The following is an 18856-nucleotide window of genomic DNA, read 5'->3' on the forward strand; positions in this document are numbered from 1 at the left end:
AGTCCTCCCTGGGGCCCCTGTGGGGCAGGAAGGAAGCCCTGCATCAAGGCGGGTTTCAGATGCGCTCCCGACAGGAAGAATAGTGCTCAACGCCCAGGAGTCAGAAGCCCAGTGGTGGGGACGTCGTTGGCAGAGGGTTGAGAAAGAGACTTGGTTTCATCTGCAGTGTGGACCCCGGGGGAGCGCCTGTGGGAGGCAGGCAAGGACCAGGACTCAGGGTGAATAGGTCCCCTCTCACCTTGGTGTGAAGACCATGGGCAGCCCTAACTCTAAAGAGGGACACCAGTCCTGCATGCACTGCAGAGTCCAGAGGCCTCTTGGTCCGGGAGATGATCTCTCACTTCTTGGCTTCTTGGGTCCCGTCCAACTCCTCCCTCCCAGAATTCTCCCTCTCCTGGGACCCACCAGAGGCCAGATGCATGACATCTACTGTGATACAGTCTGGCCTGGGCCAGGAGTAAACAAGAAATGACAAATGGTCCTGAGGATTGTCATATAACATTGTCATCTGAATATGCTCACAGTCCTTGCTGGCATGTGCATAACTATGCAAATCAGGGGCCAGGTGACTGCTGACCTCTTAGCCTTACCCCAGCCCGCACAGGAACAGCTTAGCTGAAGCATCTGGAAGCCATTGGTACAGAGCTACAGAAGGGGTAGCCCATGGACATCTCTCCTGCAATCTTACGAGGTTGGCTCTCACTGTATTTACAATTTTTTTTCTGATTTAGTTGCCAATTAAAGATTTTTTTAAAAAAATTTGGGCTATTTCACACTAAAACTCAGGTTTCTGGCTCCCATGCCCCATCTAGCAGGAGCTGAGACCCAGCCGCTTCCTTGAACGGGTGTGTATGTTCACAGTACCTCAGACCCCACCGTTTCCCACTGGCCACCTCTGGTCCCCTTCATAGCGCCTGAGCCTGAGGGATGGGCATAGCACCAGCACAGTGACTGGCATAAGGCTGGTGTGGGACAAACACCCTCTTCCCTGGTCTCTACGCAGCGGCAAGGCTGGGAGAGCACCCTGTACTCCTTGGGGGAGACTGGTCCTTCTTCCTTCCCTCCCCTCACTTGTGGCCTCACTACAGCCAGGCAGTTGGCTGATCTCCTTGCTCCACCCATGTCCTTAGGAGGCTGGGGCAGGTTGGAGACCAGGCCTCTGGAAGGTGCCAGGAGGACAGGAGGCCTGGCCTCACCATTGACCAAGAGGGCCCATACCTCGGTTCTGGATGGATGGACCAGCCGTGAAGCCAGCCTCTTCCTGGTTCCACTGATGTGGCCCATGGGTTTAGGCCCCCAAGTGATGTCTTAGCTGAGCACCCTCCATCTCAACCTCCTCAAATGCTCAGGAGGCCTGAGACTAAGGAGGTGACAAAGCCACCTGCAGTCTCCTCTTAGACCTGGGGAGGGGAGGTGGAGGTACAGGAGGAGAAGGGCCTTCACTGGCCATTGAGTTACAGTGTGCAGGGCTGCCATGCTCTTTCCCGGGGCCAGCCTGGGCCGAGGGTGGGGGTGTGAGCAGTGCTTCGGGGTCTGAGTCTTGGGGGGAGGGGTGGGAGTGGGATTTAGAGAAGCAGGTCAGGGGCCCAGGTAGGGTGAGGAGCAGAAGAGGAGCCCAGACTTTCCTTCCCGGGAGCCTCTCCCGGCTGCTCCAGCTGTTCCTCTCCACCCTCGGGCCCCTCCCCTAATCCACACCCCCTCTTAGCCCCCAGACTCACATACAGTATACCCACAGTCACAGACTGGGACACTGCAGGGTGGGAAGGGCCTCAGAGCTCCTCCAGACCACAGGGGTCCTTAGGGATGCTGGACGGGGCATTAAATACAAGGGAGCTGCTTACTGGGAAAGTTTTCAGAAGGATTTAAAGAAAACTGATGTCTTCTTAAAAACTCTCCCAGCAAGGAAGCCCTCTGGGGCCCAGCCCTTCCACGCTGCCACTTGCTAATCTCCCTGTGAACAGGAGAAAGCACCCATCAGGGCCTGGCTGGAGTTTAATCACTTTGTTTTAATTATATTTACTTTTTGATAATTTTTTATGGCAAATGACAGTGGTTTTTCTATTTATGATGAAAATGAAAAATCTTTTAAAAATGCATTTTAAAAACTCTTTTTATCGTGGACACTTCCAAATTCAAATGAGAAACAGAGATGGGGGCTGACATCTCACACTCCAGCTTCAGCCATCAACACCATCATTGACCCACAGTCGGAGTCATTTCTCTATAAGCCCTACTCTTCCCACACTCCGTTACTGAAGCAACTCGCAGCCACCTTACAACTTCGTCTGTCTACATCTCAGAGTGTAAATTGCTTTTATATGAGTGTATTGAAAGAATGTAGTAAGTAAATCATTGTACAGGGAGTTCCAGATAAAACAAAAATCCAAGGGAGGCCTGGCTGACTGGGGGTTGGAGACCCTCACCAGGCCAGTTTCTTATTGGGTGCACGAGATGCCTGCACCCCAAGAGGAGGCAATGACTTGCCCCAGCCAGGCCTCCGCCCCAGGCCTGGCATAGGCACGGCACTTTGCCCTTCCTACTTGTGTCCTTGCAGACTGTGGGGCTCCAGAGGGCAGGGCTACAGTCCTGGAGGCTCGAGTGTGGTGTCCGTCAGCCCTCGCAGGAAGTGTTTGCTGAAGACGTGATGGCAGGCGGGAGGAGCTAGCCTGGTGGACTTCCTAACACAGGTGTATGGTAGGCTGAATTTTAAAAGACCCGCATCACCTGTGGCCCCAGTGTCATGCCTATGAATATGCAGGTTACATGGCAAAAGGGACCTAGCAGATGTAATTAAGGTTAAATAATCAGTCGACCTTAAGATAGGGAGATTATCCTGGATTATTGATGTCCTGGGTGCTCCTTGCTGGGCTCGATGTAACCACAGGAGCCCTTAAAAGCAGGCAGAAGAGAAAGGCATGGGTGGTCCAAGAGCGAGCAGGACTTGAAATGCAGTTGCTGCTTTGAAGGTAGAGGAGGCCACGTGAGAAGAAATGTGGGTGGCCTCTAAGAGCAGAGACAGAACCTAAGCTGACACCCACCGAGGAAACGGGACCTCAGAAACCAGGGAGAAGTGAGTTCTCCAACAACCTGAATGAGTGCGGAAGCGATTTCTTCCGCAGGACTCACGGGTAAGAGCCCAGCCTGGCTGACACCTTGATTTTATTCTGGTGAGACCTGGAGCAGAGAACCCACCAGACTTCTGGGCTACAGAACCGGGAGGTAATGAATGGATGTTGTTTTAAGTCACTAAATTTGAGACAATTTGTTACACAGCAATAGAAGACTGATACAGATAGTGAGCAAGTCACTTTCTGTCACCTCCCATGATGGGTAATAAAGATTCTAATGACACTTTGGGGAGGTCACAGTCCTAAGAGATAAGCCAGTCTGTCCTTCATGTCACGAGCAGGGCTGTGAGGCCCAGAGAGGGGAAGGGGTCCACCCAGGGTCACAGTAAACAAGGAGTGGAGCCGAGGTCAGAACCCGAGCCCGGGGACTTGCATCCCATTCACCAAGGGCCCTAGTAGCTGAGCAAGGCTCTGCCGGGTAGGGGAGGCCCCTGAGCAGGGTGCTCACACCCTCCTCGCACCACCACAGACACAGCCACAGCCACAAACACACTCACGCTGGATTTTGGTTTTTGTCTGTTTGGTTTTTGTTTTGGCTTAAACAACAGAAGTTTCTTTTCTCACAGTTTTGGAGGCTGGGAAATCCGAGATCAAGGTGCCAGCAAGGTAGGTTTCATTCTGAGGCCTCTCCTCTTGGCTTACAGGCGGCTGCCTTCTCGCTGTGGGCTCACAGGACCCTTTTTTGTGCATGCTTGTAGAGAGCGATCTCTCTCTTTTCTGGTCACCGATCCTGTAGGATTGAAGCCCCAACCCAACAACAACAAAAACAAATCTAATTGGTCACCATTGGGGGGTCCTGGGGAGCCAAGGCATTATTTTGAAAACTGTCAATAAAAGGAAAGAATTAAGCACTTGTCCTGCCTCTTCTTTACTAACTGTACCACAAGCCAAAAGAAAGTGGACGAAGAAAAGTTTACTTTTATTGCAGACTTCCAGCTAATAAAGGAGGAGAGAGCAGTGGGTTTTGGATCTAGGAGCATTGTTAGCTATTAATATCCCCCAAAGAAAGACAACCAGACATTATGTGCTCCTGGTGGAAGCACACATCACCATCCAGCAAGGATTCTTGCCCAAAATATCTAGCCTGAAACCGAGCAAGCCATACAGATCTAACGACCAAGACAGAAATGGAGGAGCGTGTTGAACAACACCATGGGAGGCAAGCAGCAAAATCCAGACTCGGGAAACTAGAGGACAAACGGTCTGTTTTCTTCAACACATGAATTGTAAGGAAAAAAGTTAAAAGATGGAAGGGAAACCTATAGACTAAAAGATTGTAAACACGTATCAACCAATGGCAAGGTGCGCACTTTATTTGGATTCCAATTCAAAGAAGCTGTAGAAAAAAGGAAAAATTAATGACATGTATGAGACAAATGGAATTCTGGATATTCACTGGATATTTGATGATGTTATTAAGTGATTCTTAGATGTGATACTGACATTATAGTTATGTACAAAAAAGGGGTCCTTATACCTTTTTGAAATAGACATTGAAAAGTTTACAGGTGAAATAATATGATATCTGGGATATGCTTCAAAATAATATGGGAACAGTGAGTGAATGGGGATAGAGATGAAACAAGATTGGCCGTGAGCTGGTACATACTCCTCACGTTAAGCCACTGCGGTGTACAGAGGAATTCATTCCGCTCTTTGCTCAACTCTGTTGGTATTGAAATTCTCCATAATGAACATTTTTAAACGGGGCAATGGGACAAAATTTAGATAACAATATCACCCTGTTTGAGTATGGATGTTATGGATGCTGGCTAATTCTCAACAATGATAGAAAAAAATATTTTTAAATCTCTTTGTCAAAATGTAGTATACCATCAGATAAATAGAAATAAAATATATAATTTTTAAATGACAAGGGGAAAGAAAAGGTATAAGATCCTTAAAAGTCCAGTAAAAGGCAGAAGGGAAATACAAGAACAACACAATGAGAAAGCTTTCCTGTGCTTAGCTAGTTCCAGGTGATTCTATTTGTGTAACGATCCTGTATGTTTGTAAATACAAGAAAAATGGAAGCCCGGACACTTGACTGCAAGGAGAAGGCGAGATTTCAGTGGGAATAAAGACTGACTTTCATCTTATAAAAAGTCCCATCTTTATGACCTCATTTAACTCTTCTTTTAAATTACAAAGTATAATTGGCATATAATGTTATATTAGTTTCAGGTATACAAGATAATGACTTGATATTTGCATACACTGCAAAATGACCACCACAATGAGTCTAGTTAACATCCATCACCAAACACAGTGGAAAATTTTTTTCTTGTGATGAGGAATTTTAAGATCTACTCTTAGCAACTTTCAAATATGCAATATAGTATTATTAGCTATAGTCACCATACTGTGCATCACATCCCCAGGACTTATTTATTTTATAGCTGGAAGTTTGTACCTTTCGACTCTCTTCACCCATTTCACTGCGCCCCCCCGACTCCCCGCCCCCGGCAACCACCAATCTGTTCTCTGCATCTATGAGCTTGGGTTTTTGTTTGTTTGTTTGTTTCCTTTTTTAGATTCCACATGTAAGTGAGATCATACAGTGTTAGTCTTTCTCTGTCTGACTTATTTTACGTAGCACCATGCCCTCATGGTCTATCCATGTTGTCGCAAGTGGCAAGATTTCATTGTTTTTTATGGCTGAATAATATTCTATTATATATATACATATATATATTTACATATACACACACACACATATATATATCACAATTTCTTTATCCATTCATCCATCAATGGACACCTAGGTAGTTTCCATGTCTTGGCTATTATAAATAATGCTGCAATGAACATAGGGGTGAATACACCTTTTTGAACTAGTGTTTTCGTTTCCTTTGAATAAATATGCAGAAGTGGAATTGCTGGACCATATGGTAGTTCTATTTTTAGTTTTGTGAGGAAGCTTCATATTGTTTTCCATAGTGGCTGCACCAATTTACATTCCCACCAACAGTGCACAAGGGTTCCCTTTTCTCCACATCCTCGTCAACAATTGTTAGCTCTTGTTTTTTTGATAACAGCCATTCTAACAGGTGAGAAGTGAAACCTCATTTGGTTTTTTGTTTTTAATTTTTTTAAAGATTGGCCCTGAGCTAATGTCTATTGCCAATTGTTTTTTTTTCCTTGTCCTTCTCCCCAAAGCCCCCCAGTACATAGTTGTATGTTTTAGTTGTAGGTCCTTCTAGTTCTGCTGTGTGGGACGCCACCTCAGCATGGCTTGGTGAGCGCTGCTAGGTCCACGCCCAGGATCCTAACTGGGGAAACTCTGGGCCGCCAAAGCCAAGCAGCAAACTTAACCACTCGGCCACCGGACTGGCTCTCTCATTTGGTTATGATTTGCATTTCCCTGATGACTAGTAATGTAGAACATCTTTTCACGTGCCTGTTGGCCACCTGTACAACTTCTTTGGAAAAATGTCTATTCAAATCTTCTGCCCACTTTTTAATCAGATTGTTTGTTTTTTTTGCTATTGAGTCCTTTATATATTTTGGATATTAACCCCTTATCAGATATATGATTTGCAAATATTTCTCCCATTCAGCAGATTGCCTTTTCATTTTGTTGATGGTTTTCTTTGCTGTGCAGAAGCTTTTTAGTTTGATGTAGTCCCACTTGTTTATTTTTGGTTTTGTTGCCTTTGCTTTTGAAGTCAGATTCAAAGAATCATCACCAAGACTGATGTCAAGGATCTTGCCACCTAGGTTTTCTTCTAGGAGTTTTATGGTATCAGGTCTTACACTCAAATTTTTAATCCATTTTGAGTTAATTTTTGTGTACTGTAAGATAGCAGTCTAGTTTTATTCTTTTGCACATGGCTGTACAGTTTTCCAACATCATTTATTGAAGAGACACATTGGGTTTTAGTGTCATCAAAGCCACTTCTAAGGAGCTGACTTTTCTCTCGTTACCCTCCATCCACGAGATAGTCCTTGCAAATGGACACCAAGTTTTCATGATGTTATTGTCGCAGAACTCACTCATCTTTTCAGAACCACCATGTGTGTTGTCCCTGAGCCACTTTGGGAAGCAGTGTGAAGGGAGCAGATGACCGTCCAAGAGCTGAGGAGGGAGACAGGCCTGGAGAGGAGGCAGGACCGCATCTGCAGGGCCTTGGACCCTGCCCGACTCTCTTGTAGGTGCAATGGAGGCATCCTGGGTGTTTAATTATGGGGCTGACCCAATCAGATCTCCGTGTTGGACAGATCCTGGCTGTGTGTGTAGAAAGAACCAGTTAGTGGAGGTCAAGGAGAGGAGGCAGGGAGAGTAACTGGAGGCACTGCAGGTCCCAAGGGAGAGAGGAGACAGGTCTGAACTAGCACTTCTCAAACTTCAAAGGGCATCAGAGGAGCTTGTTAAATATACAGAGTCTCAGGCACCAACCTAGAGATTCAGATTCCTAGGCCCTCCCCTACCCCAGACCTACTGAAATGGAATCTCTGGTATTGAGGCCCAGGAATGTGCATTTTTATGAGGAAGCTTCACCCTGAGCTAACATCTGTTCCAATCTTTCTCTATTCTGTATGTGGGTTACTGTCACAGCATGGCCACCAACGAGTAGTGGGTCCTTACCCAGGAACCAAGCCTAGGCTGCTGAAGCAGAACGCACCAAACCCAACTACTAGGCCACGGGGCTGGCCCCAAATGTGCATTTTTTAAACCTCCCAGGCTTCTAAGATGAGCCAGGATTGGGAAGAGGACGGTGGCTAACTGGAGGTAAAAGAGCCAGGAGCTAAGGATGACACTGGGGCTTCAGCCTCAGGCACCTGGGCAGGTGCGTGGTGGGGACACTCACAGAACTGGGGGTTGCAGGGGGTGAAGCAGGTCTGGGTTGGACCCAGCAGCAAAGCCAGGCAGAGAAGGAGTGCAAATCACGAACAGCCGCTCAGAGCCTCCGCGTGTGGGTGTGTCATCCCATTATCCTGCCAGGCATCGCTTTGTAACATTTGACTGCATGAAACGCTCAACCAGGAAAATGAAATTTATTTAGAAGGCTCAGGTATTTCACATCCAGTGCGGGCGATGCTGCTCTAAATTTACCAAGTCAACAGCTCATTTTTGCTGTCGGGCGGGTTGTAGATCTTACGACAGAAGCAAGTGAAAACACTATCAGCCGTAAAGTTCATCTTATTGGCGAAGTGTCCATTATGCAGCTAAAAACATCCAGTTAATAGGTGCTGCCCTTCAACAATTGGTAGTAACAGAGTCTTAGCCAGTGACAACAATGACATTATGGCTCTTCCATCACCCATAGGTTCTTTGTATTGCCAATTACTGGCCATACGTTCACTCTTGGCCTCACATGCTGCAGAACGAAGAGGTGCATCATTCTGACAATACTGTCACTACTAAAATCACTCAGGGTCCTCATGTGATTTCCCTTCAGAGGTGTCTGCCTGTGCTGTTAGGATCCCCAATCTTCATTGGTGGGGAGGACATCTGATGTTAGGATATAGTGAAAATCATATGAAGTTAAGTCTGGCAGACAAGTCACTAATCAAGCCAGGAGATTCCAACTGGGTCATTCACCGGACATGTACTGGGCGTGTCCACTGTGCCAGGCTCTGAGCCAAAGGCTGGGAATGCAGAGACACCCAACTCCGTTCCCCGCCAAGGGCTTCTGGTCCCTCAGACTTCTCAGGAGGGAACTCCGAAATAGAGTTCTAAAACCTTCAAGCTGGGGCAGCATCTTTGGAGTAAGTGAACTGCCCCACAGAAGGATCAAATTAGAGTAGACAGCTCTCATGTGAACATTCAAGCCTGGATGTTTGTTTAAAACTGGCCCCACTCCTTTCTTCACTGAAGTTTAGATGGAGAGCTGAAATCTGCAGCTTTAAGGAATTTGTTATTATCCTAAATCCGGTTGAGGTTTTGGATCAGGTATAGGAAATATTCACAAGAACCTAAATTTCACGTTGATTTGTGATGGATTAGCATACCAAAATTGGCTTAAAGTGCACTTAATGGATGCATTACTGCAGAAGAGATCTGTCTAACCAGAGTATTTCTAAATTTATGAAATTGAAATGCACTTTAGGTTACCGAGCAGTCTAAATTTGTCAGTCCCAGGACTGCAGGCAGGTCGTTGCCGGAGGCAGAGGTGGCAGAGATTTTAAGCTAGGTTCACTGAAACAAAATATGAGAGCCTGTACACTGATCCCCAAGGGCCCCCCTTGTACCTAGGGGCAGCCCTTCCCAGCATAGGAAACTCTGACTTGAGCCCCCGTCCCTCATGTTGTCCCCTTGGGCACCACCTCAATAAGGTGAAGGTGAATTGAAACCTCATTCCAGTCTCTGCTAAAGTGTTAACTGAAATTAAAGCGTTAGCCGAGAACTAAGGCCTTTGGGATCCAAAATGGTTTTCCTTCAGGGCATTGCATCCTGATAGAAGGCTCTTGGAAGACCCCTAATGTTCTAATGTCCGGTCTCAACCAAGGGCAAGGGTGTTGCTATTGAGCTGGGCCCGAAATGAGTAATGCCCGAGGCCTGGCCTTGTCTCCTTTTCCCCTAAGTGGTCTGGGGGCCCCACTTTCAAATTATTGGCCCAGTTCCTAGAACCGTGATTCCTATCCCTTCACCCCCTAAAACGGACTTCCTACAGCAATTCCTCTTGAATTCACAGCTTTACAAAATGCCCAAGCTGCAGCTTTCGAGGTCCCTTCCCTCTCTGCTTGGGGGAAACTGAGGGCCAGAGAGGGGCTCAAGGTCTTAGACACAGATGGTGGCAGAAGCAGAACCTGGGTCTTCTGAGCCTCAATATTCCCACGCATCTACCATGTATGCGGCATGGAGAGCAAGGCAAGCTGTGTTGGCCCCTCTACTCTGGTCTCCCTGTTCTTACATAACAGGTGTGCCCTTGAACCATTGACTTGAATTCATTGGCACCAGCACACCAATGGTATAGGAGTGGCCTTTGGTCTTTTCCCCTGTTGGTTGGTTTCCGAGCCTTGGTCTCCTTGCCTGAAAAATGCAGACAAATAACATTGGCTCACAAGGTTGTTGTGAGGGTCAAATGATGTAGCACCTGAATGTGCTTAGCCGAGTGCTTGTCACGTGGTGGAGCTCTGCAGGTCCCCATCCTTAGGGAGGTACAGAGATTTAATCATCTTAGTGGCTCCAACATTCACTCCAGTGTGTGGCACAGAGCAGGTGTTCAGGGAATGTCTGCTGAAGGAATGAATGAAGGAATGAATGAGTGAATGAGTGAGTGAGTGAATGAATGAGTGAATGAATGTGATTTAGGGATCATGGCAGGTCCTTGGTCTTCTGGTTTTCTGATGTCCTTGCACTGTCTCTATAGAATCTTTAAGTAATACTTGTTTCCTCATTCAATTAACCAGTTAAGAAAGTTATTCTGTCACTGTTATGTGCAAAATTATTTTCAGTAAGTTGATTACCAATAATAGATAGTATTTCTGAGTTCTTACTGTGTCCCAAGAATTGTGCTTAGTGTTTTGCAAACATTTTGTCATTAATCACCAGCCCACTGAGGGAATGTGTCTGTCAGCTACTGCCACAATAATGCTGTGTAACAAAACTCTGGTGTTTAGCGGCTTACAACCAGCATTTCCCCCCTTGCTCATGTGTTTGCAGTTCAGCCGAGGCAGCTCTGAGTTCAGCTGTAGATGGGATGACTTGGTTCCAGTCCACAAGTCAAGGTCAGGTCTGCTCCATGTGTGTTCATTCTGGAGCCTCACTGAAGGAGGCAGCAGCTGCTCGGGACACGTTCCTCTCATGGGGGACCATCAGAACACAAGAGAGCAGGCCCAGCTCTGACTCAGGCCTCTGATTCTGTCACATTTTCTAATATCTCATTGTCCAAAGCAAGTCACACGGTCAAGTCCAAAGTCAAGGAAGGGGGAAGTACATTTCATGCACTATGAGGCTGAGACAAGGGTGAGACATGTAATACCCCATGGGATCAATAATTTAGTCTACTGCTAAGTAGGTGTATTTTAAGCCCCAAACTGAGGTACAGAAAGGAGAAGTGACGTACCCAAGGTCACAGCTGATAGGCGTCAGAAGTAGTATTTGAACCCAGGCAATTTAACTCCAGAATTATGGAGGCCTAAGAGCATACACCTGGGGAGGGGATATTTGTTTTCCTAAATTATCTGCATTTTTTTCACCCATCAGTTGCCATTGTCATGTTGGCACCGACATCTCTCACAGTTACACATCCATCTGTCCATCCATCCACTCTTCCACACGTCTGGCACTGGGTGTTCTCTCGACTCTCTAGAATCAGAGGCTCAAGTGCAATTCTTGGGTAATTTTTTGAAATTGATGTTAAGGGGAAACATCGCCCTCCAATTCCTCTCAGGCACGTGTATAAATACCTTTGGAAAGTCCCTGGTGGAATTCGTATCAAAGCGGCACCATGATTTTACTTAAAAATAATTTGCTCCACGTCAACCGTGATTTCTGACACCTGAAGTTGAAAGTGATCTGGGTGGGCCCAGCGCCATCTCCACAGCGAGTCGTGTTTACTTGGAGAGGGTAGAGGAAAGACGGCGGTATGTGTGGCCGTGGAATAATGTTCCACACACCCTTACAGGAGGGGATTTCCTCCTCCGTGTTTCCACAGAACCTTCCCCGTGTTTGTTTAAACCCGCTGCACACTCTGGTCTGACAGCTGCCTGGCCCAGGGCCTTCCCTGCAGACGCGTGTACAACCAAGTCTCTTTAACAGCACCCTGCACTGTGTCCCTCATGCAATTACTTGAATCTATAAACCTCGCTGAAAGGCACGCTTTTCTTGGGAGCTAATAAATAAGCCCCAAAGCCACAACATGTGTAAGACCTTGGAAAATGGCATCATCATCTATTGGGAATTGTGAACCCTGCAAAAAGCAGCTCATTGTATTTTCAGAAAAAGGTTTTTGTTTAAAAAAAATAATAATGAACGAAAATCACCAAGTGGAGTCTATATGGAAAAAGCAATCTAGTCTGCGATTCTAAGGCTGGTCTCTTTGCTGCATTAATCTTTCTTCACAGATTTCATGTAAGAGGCATTATTTGCAGGAAAATAAGATACAGTTTTGAAGAATTCCCCTCTCATCCCAGCTTCGCATCTGTAGTTATAAGCCTCTGATTGTGACCTCTGCGTTAGTTGCCATGGATGCTGAGCAGAAGTTTCCTGGACCTTAGGGTGGGTTATAGTTTCTGGGGGGTGAGATGAAACCTCAAGCCATAAAGAACACGGTTTTCAGAAAAAGAGGACGGGGGAACGCCATTGTCAGAAAGCCAGCACTGTCTTTTAGGAAGCACTTTCAGCTCCACTTCTGGTTGCTTTGAGGACAATGATGCTCGACAGTGGCCACGGGGTCTGGGCAGGCAAAAGGTTGTGTGACTGAAGACAAGGAATTTTTTCTGTCCCTTGGACCTGTTTCCTGAGAGGCTGGGCATGGCGCTCCTTGAGTCGAAGCTTTCCCAGCTCAGCGTCTTTTCTTTAACTGATGGCATCTTCAATCCAGAGTCCGGGGAGTCGACCACTGGTACGGCTTCCCTGACCTCGGGCAGCCTGGAGATTTCCTGAGCAGCCGCCTCCGGGTCACTGCGGCAGGGCTCCGGGTCCCGCCAAGCCTGCCCTCCCGGTCGAAGCAAACAGGCTGGCCGAAGAGCCCGGGAGAGTCTTCGCGGGATGCAAAAGCTCTACAGAGGGCGCAGAACGCACCAGCGCCGTGGCCTTGAATATCAATGTATGGGCTGGCTCCAGACCGCCAAGTTCCTTAAAAATGTCTCTGGCAGACTTTGGGGTTTCGGTTTGCTTTCTATTCCGAATCACCGCATCACACAAACCGTGTTTACTTGGAAGGGGAGGGGGCGGGGTCCAAACCCACCGCTCGGCGCACACGTCTTGATCTCACATTCCAGACTCGAGCTGATGTGTGTCAGCGCGACATGGGGCGGGGGGAGGGTTCTGTTCGGATGTTTCATTCGCCATCGGCACGTCACTCCCAAACTTTTCCTCCCTGTGCTCGAGGAGTCAGGTTGACGCGCCCTGGATGCAGGGCTCCAGGCGCGGAGCTGGGCGCGCTCCCGCGGAGCCGGAGCCGCAGAGGCTCCCGGGCTGGACTCGAGCTTCTCAGGTACAAGTTGGGTGCCAGGCGCGGGAGTAGGGGCGGCGAGGAGCGGCGGGTGGGGGTCTGGCTCCGGGCCCCGGCGTCCCTCCGCGCGTTCTGGCCGAGCAGCGCCGGCGGCGGCCGGGGCTGGGCGTAGGGAGTCCGGGCCGGCGGAGGCTGCGCGCAGCCTCACTCCCCGCGGCGTTCCCGGCGCGGTGGCGGCGGCGGCGGCGGCCCAGGCAGACAATGAACTTGCGAGCGCGCCGAGCCGAGGCAGGTTTGGGCCCTGCGCCCCTCGGCCCAGTCTCCCCGAGGCTGCCGCGGCCCCCAGCGGGGGAGCGTCTCCTCGCCGCCGGTCCTGGCCGCGCTCCGGGCTCCCTGCGCGCCGGGGATCCCGCGGGAAGGGCTGCCAGGCAGCGGCGCCGGGGCTCGCACGCCCCTTCCCTGCCTCGAGAGACTGCCACCGGAGCTGGGGGACAGGGGACCGGGCGATGGGGTGGTGGCGCTGCGGACAGCCGGAGGCCGGCGGGGGGCGCACACCGCGGGGCACGTGCGGGCCGGCTGTCCATAAGAACGGCCCCAGGAGTCGGAATCCCGGCGCCTCGCGCCGCCCCGCTCTGGAAGCTTCAGGCGGAGGACGGACGGACCGACCGACAGACCAGTGCTTTCACGGTGTGAGCGCGCGCTGAGGGGGAGGGCGGGAATTCCCCTGCTATGCGCTCTGGTCCCCCGCGCACTTAGGGGAAGTTTCCAGACGCGGCCCGGGGCAGGTAGGTGGGCATCTGCTACTCTCTCCTCGACTCTGGCTCCCGAACCCCGGCTGCAGTCCCGCGGCCGCTCTGGGCGGAGGAGGCGTGGGGAGGGGGGTCCCAGGCGCCAACGCCTGTGGGACCGGATTCCGGGATGGGGGACCGCGGGGGCGGGCCTGGGAGGAAACGGGGGCGCGGCCCGGCCCGGAGCGACCTCAACTTTTGCTCTCCGCTCCCTCCTCCATCCTCCCCGCCTTCCGCCCCCTGCCCCCTCCCGACGCCCGGCCGCGGCTCCGGAGGCGGCTCGACTCGAGAGTTGCCGGCGCTTTCCGGCAGCGGCGTCCCCGGCCTGCCCGGGCGCGGCGAGCCGAGCGCGGCAGGTCTGAGCGGCGCCGCGGTGGGGAGCGGGGGCTGCGGGGCGGCGAAGCTGTGAGGAGCCGGGGTGGCAGCCCCTGCGCGGGGGCGACGCTGGGGATCCTGACGGAGCGCGAGGCTGTTGGGTTGTGTGTGCGGGTGGAGACGACGTGGTGCCTGTGGGCGGATTGGGGGCGGGTCGTGGCGCACTTGGCCCCCTTGCAGCCCCCTGGGATCGCGGGATGGAGGCTCCCGGGCAAAGGGAACCTCGCCTTTGGAGGAATGAATGAAGAGCTGTGGAAGCGCCTTCCGACTCCTCTGCCGAACGGATTTGCCGGCGTGCGCGCGTGTGTTTAGGATTCGGAGCCGCCTGGGTCCTGGGCGCGGCTGCTTGACCGCCCCGTCCGGTCCTGGTGCCCACGTTGCCCACCCGCCCTGGGCCCCGGGTGTGCCCGCGAGGCTGGAGTGGCCGGTGTAGACACTGAGGACTGGGGCTCGGCTGCTGGCTGCTGGCGGCTGGACGTCGGCGCCTGGCGTAGGGAGTTTCGAGAAGGAGGCGGCAAGGCTGGGGCTGAGTCCCGCTCCTCGGGCCTCCATTTTTCCTTCCCCCGGGGCCCTTCGCCGTATTCACTTTGGGTGAGTTAATGGCACGGAATTTTCAGGATGAAGTTGTATCTCCGGGAAGCCCCGGGACGCCCAACGAAGGGAGGTGGCGCGCCGCTCGCTCGGTGAGCGAGAGGAGGGGCACGCTCTGGTTCTGGGTTCCCTCTCAGTGGCCCAGCCGCTCTTCATCAGCTGTGGTTCCTATGAGGGCAGCCGCTGGTCTTGGAGCAGAAAGGCAGCCTGAGGGCATCTGCCCCCCCTGAGGGGCCCAGGAGGAAACTGAGGGCTGCAGATTTGTCCAGAGTTCCTCTAGGACCCTCTCACACCATTCTCCATCCCTAACTCCCCCCACAACCCCCCTCCTCGCCAGCGTTGCAAGATCAGGAACCCTCCCTTCCAGAGCATGGCACTTAGTAATTTCACGAACTGTATGTTGAATCAAGATGTCTTCATTGGTACATAAATACATACAGATCCTGTATGATTTTGTTTAAAATAGCATGGGAATAAAAATGCCTTTTAATTAGGTGGTTTTTATCAAATAAGTTTTTCTCTCCAATACTCCTGAAAGATTGGCAGGAAAATGTTCTTCTTGCCTCCTCCTGGATGGGGAAACTGAGCCAGCGAGGTGGGGCGGCTTGCCATGGTCTCTCTCTCAGTGCATAGTTGAGCCAGCAGTGGAGCTGCCCGCCTAGCCTTCCCTCCCGGGTCTAGCTCCCCAGGAGAACCCTCTCAGGGGCCCCCTGAAGGAAATTGAACATGTCTTTGTGTCTTTTCTCTTTCCACATTGCATGACTGCAGCCAGCTGGCTTGTGGCTGAAGCAAGCAGGGTTTCTTCGTCCAAGATATTGTGTGGGGGCGGTGAGGTGGGTCTGCCCACAGGGGATCACACCTGGGCTTTGGTTTTCTTTGATGGTTAGAGCTTGTGATGCCTGAACCAGTGTGTGGCCCGGGATCCCAGCACGGTCACTGGCTGCTGTGAGGGCTGCTGTTTCCCCACCTTTCTCATCCTCTGTTGCTGCTGCTCCTGGCCAGGAGAGGTGAGGCATTTGGTTTTCCACATGCCTGAAAGAGAGAAGATTAATCCCTACATCTGGAAGAGGCAATGTTTGCAGGACAGGTTGGGAAGTGGACTCTGCTTATTTGATGTCTGGAGCAGAGCAGAAAAGTAACTCTGGGTTAACCAGCTGGGCCACAGGAGCCCCAGGCCCTTTGAACATGCACTAGCAGAAGCTTTAGATCAGTGCCGGGCCATGATTAGATTGTGGTTGTCCAAGGCCTGGCTGAAAGTTGCACTTCCTGGCTCAGGGGGATCGGGAGGGGAGGGAGACTCTGGGGCTGCCCTGAACAGGTGAGGGCATGCCCTACCTGAAGGGGGCAGCTTTGACTCAGCTGCAGCCAGTTGGGGAAAAAACAGACTTGACAGGTCTTATTAATTTTCAGGAGAATTCTCAAGCCTGGATGTTTAAGCATGGACTCAAATTCTAGAAGGAGAGTAGAGGGTTAGAGGTGAGTGTGCTGCTAGGAGCTCTGAAGCTGGGCATCTGGCCCTGTGTTTGTATACCAGGAAGGGTGTCCCACTTTCAGAGATGTGACACATGATAGGATGTGGGGAACCACCTGCTTCCCCCAGGGCTGAGGGTCGAAGAATTGATGGGTGCCCATTGTGTCTGTGGCCATGTGCCAGGCTCCTTCACATGCTCGTGTGTTATGCATTCATTCAATAGCTATTTGATAAATTCCCAGGATGTGGAAAGTGACACTCTGAATAGAGCTTTTCATATAATTTCATTTACCAAATAGATTACACAGTTGAACGTCTGAGGATGATGCAGTGATAAGACAGACATAGTCCCAGCTGTCGTGGGAGAGGACAGATAAAAAATGCCTATACCGAACGGACAGATGAATGTAAGCTGCATCAAGAGCTGGGGAGGGGGCTGGCCCTGTGGCTAAGTGGTTAATTTTGTGTGCTCTGCTTTGACAGCCTGGGGTTTGCCGGTTCTGATCCTGGGTGCAGACCTATGCACTGCTCATCAAGCCATGTTGTGGCAGCATCCCATGTAGAAGAACTAGAAGGACTTACAACTAGGATATACAACGATGTACTGGGGCTTTGGGGAGGAAAAAAAAAAGAGGAAGATTGGCAACAGATGTTAGCTCAGGGCCAAGCTTCCTCACCAAAAAAAAAAAAAAAAAAAGTATACCTTTAAAAAAAAAAAAGAGCCAGGAAATACAATAAGTGATAAGGCAAGGAAAAATGCTGGAGGCAGGTGACTGTGAGAAAGGAGTCTCCTTTTACAGATGTGGAAATTGAGGCTTAGGGTAGTGGGGTGACTTGCTCAAGGTCACACAGCCAGTAAGTGGAAGTTCAGCCCAGGTTTCCCATCTCCAGCTCCTGGGCCTGCTCTTTCATCCCACCGTATTGGGCTGGAGCCTCTTGGAAACTCCCAGATGAATAGACACACTGTGGTTAACAGCTCTCGCTTTTCCTTCCCTGTGTCCAGACCCCGTCCCCTTCCCCATGCCTCAGCAGGCGCAGGATTGCAGAGATGCCATTTGGCACCCATTTATAGGAGAGAGGAGTTTCCTTAAATTCTAAAAGCAGAAACTGCTTTTAAAAGTAGTAGCTGGCACGGGGGTGTCATTTATGTGAGCAGTCATTCAGTGGCATCTCTAGGCGTGTGTGTTGAGAAGTGACGCTTTCAGTCCTGGTGAGAAGAGTGCTGTCTCCCCTCCCCTCCGGTCTGTGCCTTGGGATGCTCAGGAAGGCGTTAACTGAGTTCAGCAGCTGACTTTGTCCCTGTCCGGTGAATAAAGAGACGTGTGCTCCCTTAGCCGACAGGTTTGGGGAGACGAGCGTTTTGGCTTGCGCAGTGTATCTCTTCATTGTTCTCAAGTGCTGGGTCTGCCTTCCTTCCTGAGACACTCCTCTTTTCAAATAAAGCATGGGGACAAGAGGACTTCTGTGTAGACTTCTGTTTTCACAGCATGAGATGGAGCATAAAGGTGGCAGTTATCTGGTTAGTGTATCCGGTCTAGATAGCCGGGAAGAAAACGAAAGGTTTTGTGTTGATTTGGGTCAGTATAGAGTTTTGCTTTTTTTAAGTCCTAGGGTTGGGGAGGAAGACATTTGGCTATCACAGCCATCATTTGCTGGGTCCCTACTGGTTTCCAACCAGCCCGGTGCCAGCAGGTCAGACAGGTGTCCCCCTTAGTCTCAGTTAGAGGGCAGAGAGGCTGACTGAGTTCACACAGACCAAACTTAGCCGTCTGGTTGGATGTACGGGAGCAGGGATCAAGGATGACAGAGGAGGCAGGAGGGAAATGGGGGGCGGGGTGGAGAATGACAATCTTGGCTCCGGAAGGGGAAGGCGGGCGTGAATCAGCAAGTGGTAAATTGAGGGGAGGTGGCCATAGAAAGCAGGTTCTCAGTCTGCTGATTTCGAAAGGGTTGTGCAGGAAACTCGAGCAGCATCTCTTTTGTGAGCAGCAGCTATGCGCAGTCTTTATGTGTTCCCCCAGGTGCAGGCCCGGGCCAGGTGCGTGGGGGCAGGGAGACGGCGCTCGGAGCCCGGGGCAGCACTCAGATTAGTGGGCGAGGCAGAACTTGGAGGAGTCAGAGTTACATAATGCTGCTGAGCGCGCTCTCAGCAGGAGCCCCGGTTAGCGGTTCTGAGACTGGAGCAGTCTGGGCCGACTTCACTCCTGGCCTGAGAGCTGCTGTCCTCTTCATGAGCTGATACCTGCCAGGTGCTTGGAGCCGTGCCTGGTGTATAGTGAGTACCCAGTAAACCCCAGCTCTGTGGTCTTCTTTAGCTCTAGAGCTTATAACCAGGGCCAGGAGATATCTCTGAACGCCCAGAAATTGCATGGACAATTTTTTGTGTAGATGTGTATATTTCTCGGGGGGCGTGACTTCTAGCATATTGTTCCTCAGAGG

The 18856-nt window shown here is 50.7% G+C and overlaps 1 protein-coding gene across 7 annotated transcripts in view; it reads left to right on the top strand.

Annotated features, from left to right (window-relative positions):
* Positions 1–12936: 12936 nt before the first annotated feature.
* The window catches only part of CHST15 (carbohydrate sulfotransferase 15), a 78793-nt gene continuing 72873 nt past the window's right edge, over positions 12937–18856 (top strand). The window contains exon 1 of one of the 7 annotated variants that reach the window (XM_014867228.3): positions 12937–13234. The gene's annotated coding sequence lies outside the window, so the exon portion shown is untranslated. Of the gene's footprint in view, positions 13235–13589; positions 13978–14250; positions 14337–18338; positions 18693–18856 lie in introns of those variants that run through there. The other 6 variants (XM_070481413.1, XM_070481425.1, XM_070481402.1 and 3 more) reach the window with 6 other exon arrangements.

Source organism: Equus asinus, chromosome 2 (assembly GCF_041296235.1).
Source record: "Equus asinus isolate D_3611 breed Donkey chromosome 2, EquAss-T2T_v2, whole genome shotgun sequence".
In the NCBI taxonomy this organism is placed as follows: Eukaryota; Metazoa; Chordata; class Mammalia; order Perissodactyla; family Equidae; genus Equus; species Equus asinus.